The sequence below is a fragment of the Adiantum capillus-veneris genome, chromosome 21, assembly GCF_014529385.1.
Source record: "Adiantum capillus-veneris isolate H3 chromosome 21, ASM1452938v2, whole genome shotgun sequence".
Lineage (NCBI taxonomy): Eukaryota > Viridiplantae > Streptophyta > Polypodiopsida > Polypodiales > Pteridaceae > Adiantum > Adiantum capillus-veneris.
In genome coordinates, this window is record NC_140951.1 from 75,519,279 (window position 1) to 75,527,093 (window position 7,815).

General features: G+C 42.9%; 1 pseudogene; it reads right to left on the reverse strand.

The window, feature by feature from the left end:
- Positions 1-4,398: 4,398 nt before the first annotated feature.
- On the reverse strand, positions 4,399-5,818 carry LOC147431166 (uncharacterized; annotated as a pseudogene).
- Between the last annotated feature and the right edge of the window lie 1,997 nt (positions 5,819-7,815).

A 7,815-nucleotide genomic window follows, 5' to 3' on the forward strand; every position in this document is an offset into this window, starting at 1 on the left:
GTAGGGGCTGGTACTTCTTGTTCTCTAAGCCTTTTGCTTCTAAACCCATTCAGAAACCATGCCCTCAATCTCTTCTCAGACGGCGGTCCTTGCAACTGCCTGGTCAGTTCTTTTACCTTTTCTACATAGCTGTGGACTGACAAATTCCTCTGTTTGATCTGATCCAATTCACAGAGAATATCCTCGTCCCCTCGATTGTCGGAATATTCCAACCTGAAGGCCTTAAGTAATTTGTTATATGATCTCAGCTGGCATGCAGGGTAATGGTAATACCATTTCCTCGCTGCGTCCTTCAAGGTTTGTGGAAAACATTCCCCCCAATCATCTTCATCAATGTTTTTTAGTTCAGCATACTGCTCGAAAGCTTGTATGTGAACATCTGGATCATCCTTTTTCCCTCCTTTGAATATGGGAAAGGAAATCTTCATGGAAGAGGTGTAATCATTTCGATTACTGCTGATCCCACCACTTCTCTTCTTGGCTTCAGAATGACTCTTGGGAGCCTTCTTGCAATTGTCAGTGTCAGCATCCTAATCAATCTCTGTCTCTGTCTCAGTATCAATATCTTCTCTGTTTTGTCTGCTAGAAGTACGGTGACTTCAAATTCTGCCCTTGACATTCTCATCTCTCTGGCGAGACTGAGAACTCTTGGAACTCTTTGCCTTTCATGCTTCTCATTCTGTCCATCTGCGTCGAGAATGACTGGAGTGCTGTGAGTCCTGCACCTCCTCAGCCTGACTATGCTCCTCCTGAGCCTCAATGTCAGTCATTTTCTCTTGCTTGGGGTCAGAATCTCTTCCTGACTCCTCAGGAATGGGGTCCACACGATTGGTAGATTTCCGGCCACGATTGGACTTTGGTGCCATCGCTGAAAACTTCAACTGGGAGAAGAGTCTTTCAGTCAATGAGCTTCAGATCGAGCCACCGTGATCGCCAAAATGGAATTGGAGCTGATCTCTTGGGACATCTAATTCTAGTGTTGAAGGATTTCAGCTACTAGTGTGGAAAGATTTCAGACAGCAGACTAGACAGAAATCAGAGACTAAACTGAAATGTGGATACTGAAATAAGAATCAGACTTATAGACTGTAGTAAGGTTCAGATTCAGATTCAGATTCAGAAGACTGGTCGAGAAGTAAGTATTACTGAAATGTATACCATGATTGAGATTACGGCGAATATGATTACAGAGACTAGAGAGAAAGTATAGCCGACAATACTGCCACTGATGCTCAAGTACAATTATAGCCCAAAGCGCTAATACAAGTGATAACAATTGCCAACCCGATAATAATGTAATGGGCCCTATTTATACACTTCGGTTTTACTATAGTAATTACTAAGTAATTTGCTGCCCATCTTCTAAGAACACGTTCCCACATGGTGATTATCCAGCTGTCTATACCTATCTACATCAGTCCATATCATATCATTATGCGAAGAGGTGGGTAAGAAACCTGTGATAAAATCCATGGAAATCTCTTCCCAAGGGCCCTTTGGAATAGCCACGGGCATAAGAAGTCCACAAGTTTTACAATGGTGTCGCTTAACACGTTGACAAACAATGGAGTGTGAGTCAAATTGTGCAACATTGTGCTTCATGTTAGCCCAAAAGAAATAGTCAGTGCAAGCAAGCAGATAGAGTGCTTTGAATACCACGGTGACCCATATACTTTGGTGCATGCATATATTTTTGTGAATTGCAAGTTCTCTAAAGTGTGTAGTGACACAATTAAGCTTTTGACGATAGAAGACAAAACCATTTGCAAAAGAATAGTCACCGACATGCAAGTAATTATTGGCAACCAAATCAGACCAGGCGTGTGAAAAGTCCCTATTTGTTTCATAATTAGGAATCATAGCATCAAAAGATTGAATTTCAACAACAGAAAGATGATTAAGATACACCGCTTGAATGCGAGCAAACGTGTAAGAGTGAAGGTGTGTGGGTGGCTCATCATGTACTGGCCTACGACTGACGACATTGGATTTTTGAGGTTGGTACTATATCATTGGGTGAAAGTTTTGAATAAGACCGGCCCAGTTAATGTGTCTATCGAAGATAGTAGATTGAGAGAGAAGGTGCTTGACATCCTGTTGGTCAGTTTTAATGAGAACATCGGAGCCCATAAGATAATGTTTCCAGATATCTAATGCATGAACTACTACGAGAAGTTCCTTATCATAGACGCTAGGTTTAAGCTTCCTACTTTCATATGCAATGGGGTGGTCATTTTGCATTAACACAGTACCTATTCTAGAGACACTAGCATCAGTGATTACAACAAAGAAAGGTTGTGTAAAATCAGCAAATTACAAAATAGGTGCATGGGTGAGAAAATACTTGAGTGTGTCAAATGATTTTTGTTGACTTTCACCCTAGGAGAAAGTGATAAGCTTATGTGTGAGAAAGGTGAGAGGGAGTGCAATGTGAGAGTAATTCTTTACAAATTTACGATAAAAACCAGAAAGACCTAGAAATGATTGGACTTCATGGACAGTCTTGGGGATTGGCCAATTTTGGATGGTCTCTATCTTCTTGGGGTTGGGGTGAGTACCGTCACTAGAGATGAAATGGCCTAAGTACTCAATCACGTAAAAGTGCAAAGACAGTTTGCAAATGTTGTTCATGTTTAGTGTGTGAATTACTAAAAATTAAAATATCATAAAAAAAGACAATAACAAAATGCTGGTGCTCCAAAGAGATTTTGTTCATCATGCGAGAGAATGTTGCTGGTGCATTTGTGAGACCAAAACGGAGTACAATAAATTCATAGTGCCCGAATTGCGTGCGAAAAGCGGTTTTAAAAATATCATTTGGGTGCATACAAATTTGATGATACCCGGACTTGAGGTCTATCTTGCTAAACACAGAGGCACCTTTTAACCTATCAAGGAGGTCATCAACGTGGGGAATAGGGTAGTGATTCTTCACAGTGACCCTATTGAGAGACCTATAGTCTATGCACATCCTAAATGTTTTATCTTTTTTCTGCACAAGGAGAACGGGAGCATCAAATGGAGAAGAGCTAGGTCTAATAAGGCCTTTTGCTAAGAGGTTAGAGACTTGGCATTGGATTTCATGTTGGTGCATGGGACTATGAAGATATGGTGCACGGTGTGGTGGTTGACTTCTCAATTGCCCTCTCAACCACCAACGTCCTAATCAAGTGGCTCAGCTTCATACTCTTGACACGTATACGAAAATCTATGATGACTGGACTACAACGTGCAAGTGGAATTGGGGTGGGAGAAAGTTGTGCTTGATTTGGCTTTGAAATTCGAGCCAAGTGGCTGGGCAGTGTGCGCTGTTGCGGGTGATGTGTCACCAAAGCGAAGCCTTACCGGTCATGTGGTTGTAGCACACTTGATTTTGTCCTTCTCGAAAAAGGTTTTGTCAGCAAAGTAATCATCAAATTGACTAAGCCAAGAGAGAACGACGTTACCAAATTTGCAGCCATCATAGCGGGAAAAAGTGAAAGCGCAATGTGTGATTTTTTGTTCTTTACGTTCGGCTTGGTTGTCAAAGCTGGCCTTGAGAATTTGGCAAGTCTCTCATCGCTGAGCTCTACATCGCGGTCGCATTTTTCACATTTAGCAAGTTGATGTTGGAGCTCTTGGACATCCTATTGGAGAAGCTTGATCTGCTGGTTGGTAGAGAGTGGGTCAAGCAGAAGAGAATCATCAATCGGCATGATGCAACGCGGTAAAATTGCATGATGGGATTCACGGTACCGTAGCCGTAGGCGAGGCAAGACGAATCTATTTCGACGAGTAGTTGCAAAGCACCTTGCGTCTATTGGAATCTGCGGGGAGTAGTGTTCGATGGAGCAGGCAACGTCTTCAACTTACATCATTGAGTGGCGCCGAAATCGGGAGAAGCCATCAGTTTGTCAAGGAGATGCCCGAATGTGAAGATTGTTGCATAGCACGATGTGTGTGTGTGGGAAAGGATCCTTGAGGTGTATTTGTTTTTTTGTTTACTACATACTCGTAGACTTCAAAATAAATTCATTTCTTTCAAGATGCCAAGGAATCTTGAAGGTGGAGAGAGAGAGAGAGAGAGAGAGAGAGAGAGAGAGAGAGAGAGAGAGAGAGAGAGAGATGGGCTTGTGGTAGGTCCCAGAGCAGCCTCAATCCATTCAATTTAAACAAGAGTATTAGCACGCATTAAAACTAGTCATTCCAGATCTGAGTAATAAATGCAATGATCTACGACAATTTCACATGGAGCAGATACATGAGATCCAACCTTATGAAAATCTTATGAAGGAACGCCATAACAAAAAACAAGTCATAAAAATTGGTAATGCATAAATTGAAGTTGATGTGTAATGACAAGTAAACAGAAAAGACAATTACACATTCGATAGATAAGGATAAGCAGTCACATTAAATTCATGAACGGAAACGTTCGATTACATTATTCAGTCTTATCACAAGTGCATTCAATTTATTCAATTGCACTTTTAAAGATGAAACCTCTTTGCGTAATGACACTATTTGCTCCTCTAGTTGAGCTACTTGGATATCCACTACATTTACTTGACAATCTTGAACTACATTTTTTATTGACTCTACAGACTCTTTTATGAAGAACTTAAGGGTGCCATTGTCATGGCCATGGACCTCAGTCCAAATCTATAGCAGGATTTCCTTTAATCTTTCAACAAGATCTTCCTCCACTCCCTCAAACGTGTCCTGCATGTCAACGGCCTCCACAACATTCAAATGACCTCCCTCCTCCATTACGATATGCATAAAAAAGAACGAGCCCAACAAGTTAGAATCCAATGGCAAAAAAATGTGGTTCAAGGAAAAGAAATAGTCATGAATTATAAACCTTCAAGATGCAACAAGTATTGCCTCTGTGAGATGCACGAGAGACATGAAACCATCGCCTATCTGTGTGCCCTCATCGTCATCATCACTGTCATCAATGATAATAACATTGGCTTTTGGATCGTCCATGTTGGTCTTTTTAAAGGCGGTCGTAGCGGTAAGCTCCTTGCTATTCACAGACAGTGACAAGTACCTAAAGCAATGAACGCATCATGCATGGAAAAGAAAGCAGAATAATATGATGCTAACCTTTCTATAGCCTCCAATAGGGACCTAAACCAATCGGCTCTTGGTTGTGCATTGGCGTACAAGTCATCGGCCATAAAAATACTTAGTATGTCCTGGTACGTCACGGTTGAGGAAAAAGCCATGCAGCGCCACATCACTCTTATCTTTTTCAGGTACATTCCTCGGCCTTGGTAAGGAATGATCCACGACGATGAAGGGTAGTATTTTTCGGTATGCACCATAATGTGCAAGGTGGACAAGAAATCGTTGCCTAGAGGGTGCCGCATTTTGAACTTCCAATACATTGAAGCACGATCGAAAATATTGTTTGGAGTTAGGCATACCCTGTTCTTAAGGTCGTCTAGACCATAAAGGGTATACAACTCTTCACCCTTGTTGATATCATCAACAATGACATTGTGAGTCAGCTTTTGGAAGTGCGGCTCACCTTCGTCCTTCATGCAGTAGCCTACCATCCCCTGGAAGGTATGCATATTTTTCTACTTTAGAGCTTTGCATAGGATGTTCGCACCTGCCGAACCTTCCTTGTCCCAACCCAAGTATGACTTCAGCTCTTGTTGATGGCAATAAGAGACGACGACAGCATACGAACCACCATCTAAAAATGCAAATGGAAAACACTGCCTCCTCTTTCCACTGTGCACATCCCCGCTAATGTCTGCTTCTGCAAGAATTCGTCAACGCGTGGAAGAAGACATGTATCTATGTCCTCCCCTCTCGCGGAGATTGTCACACTCACCTCCATTAATTTTTTCGGCCTCTTTGACTCGTTTGAGGACCTCTCCTCTGCAGCCATTCGAGGATGCCCCCTCCTCTTAACGGGGACGCCTTCTTCGCCCGCTCTATTGGTCGCACCTCTCGCACTATTTTTCAACAAAGCCAGTATGTGCCCACGATTTAAAAAAAATCGTTGATTAGCTGGAATCAAAATAGATCCCAGGCAACGCAGCAAATCGAAATTGATGACTGCCAGTCATTGCATGGAAGGGCGCAGCAAAACAAAATCGATGACCGGCAGTCATTGCATGGAAGGTTTGTAGCGACTGGCAGCTCCAGTGCATTACATATGAAATAGAGTTCGTAGGTCTGCAAGTCGAAGGCAAGGCTAAGAGGAGTCCCATTGCCAGGTGCTCTTTCTCTCTCTCTCTCTCTCTCTCTCTCTCTCTCTCTCTTCATGTCCCATCGCCGGTGCTCTCTCTCTCTCTCTCTCTCTCTCTCACACACACACACACACACACACACACACAAGGTGGTCTCAAAAGAGCGTTCACCCTGTGTGCGGAGTGTGTGTGTGTATGATTTAGTGAGAGAGAGAGAGAGAGAGGGAGAAATCAATTTTTACAGCAGCAGGTACCGAAAACTGTGTGTGCATAGTGTTCGTTTGGATTTTTTTTGTTGTTTGGGGGGGGTTTAATTTCAGCCCTTTCGTACTGACATACCCGAGCGTTCGCCCTGTGTACAGAGTGTGTATGTGTGTGTGTGCTAGAGAGAGAGAGAGAGAGAGAGAGAGAGAGAGAGAGAGAGAGAGAGAGAGAGAGATTGATTTTTATAGCAGTAGCTTCGTAATCATAAGCTTGCTTAAAGCTTTATGTTCTTTTGTTGCTTTATTTAGAGAGAGCACGCATACACAATGGCTTCGTTGAAAAATAGTGCGAGAGGTTTGGCCAATAGCGCGGGCGAAGAAGGCGTCCCCGTTAAGAGGAGGGGGCGTCCTCGAATGACCGCAGAGGAGAGGTCCTCAAACGAATCAAAGAGGCCGAAAAAATTAATGGAGGCGAGTGTGACAATCTTCGTGAGAGGGGAGGACATAGATACATGTCTTCTTCCACGCATTGACGAATTCTTGCAGAAGGAGACATTAGCGGAGATGTTTGCAGTGGAAAGAGGAGGCAGTGTTTTCCATTTGCATTTTCAGATGGTGTGTTGAGCTAGCAGAGGATCACACCCACATTTTTGCTCACACCCATCATTTTGTAACCATTGATTGTAATAAATGTCTTTCCGACATTAATTTTGATTGGAGCCATTCATTAAGTAACGGGACTCAATTGAGTTTCCAGCTTGTAATCCCGACGTAATTTCACCTGCTGATGTAAATAATTAGAGATGTTCTCACCTCCAAGGCTGAGGTATATAAGCCAAAGTTTTGTAATCTAAGAGGATTCAATTTAATCAAAGGGAGTTTTTGAGCGCCGTGACTGTGTCTGAGAGAGAGAGAGAGAGAGAGAGAGAGAGAGAGAGAGAGAGAGAGAGAGAGTCTTATCTCCTTGCTACGCGAGCTACGGGGCTGCCATTGGAGAAGCGACACCGCCATTGTGTTAGCAACGGTGAGAGCTACGCACAGATACCAAGAGTGCGCGCTATCGGCTTCTACGTGTGGTAAGTTCCTACGAGCTTCGGTGTGAGTTTTCTTCCAACTCGTGTGTCGGAATAGAGTGTGCAACATATCTATAGAACCACAACGAGTAGAGCTACACATTCGTACCATCGGGGTCAAGTTTCGGTCACCTGTATTTTTCGGCCTGTCTTCATACGCGTTTGCCGCACGGAGTGGTTATAGGTTGATTTTGCAGTTCAAGTCTTTAGGGTGTTGTTCTTACCTAGTGTATAGACTTCCCCTTGAGTTTGAGATCGATTCAATGATTCTAGATCCTGTTTCGTATAGCATTCGTTCGTAGTACGGATTTCAGTCACTTGCGTGTTTTAGAACTTAGATTTGATTTC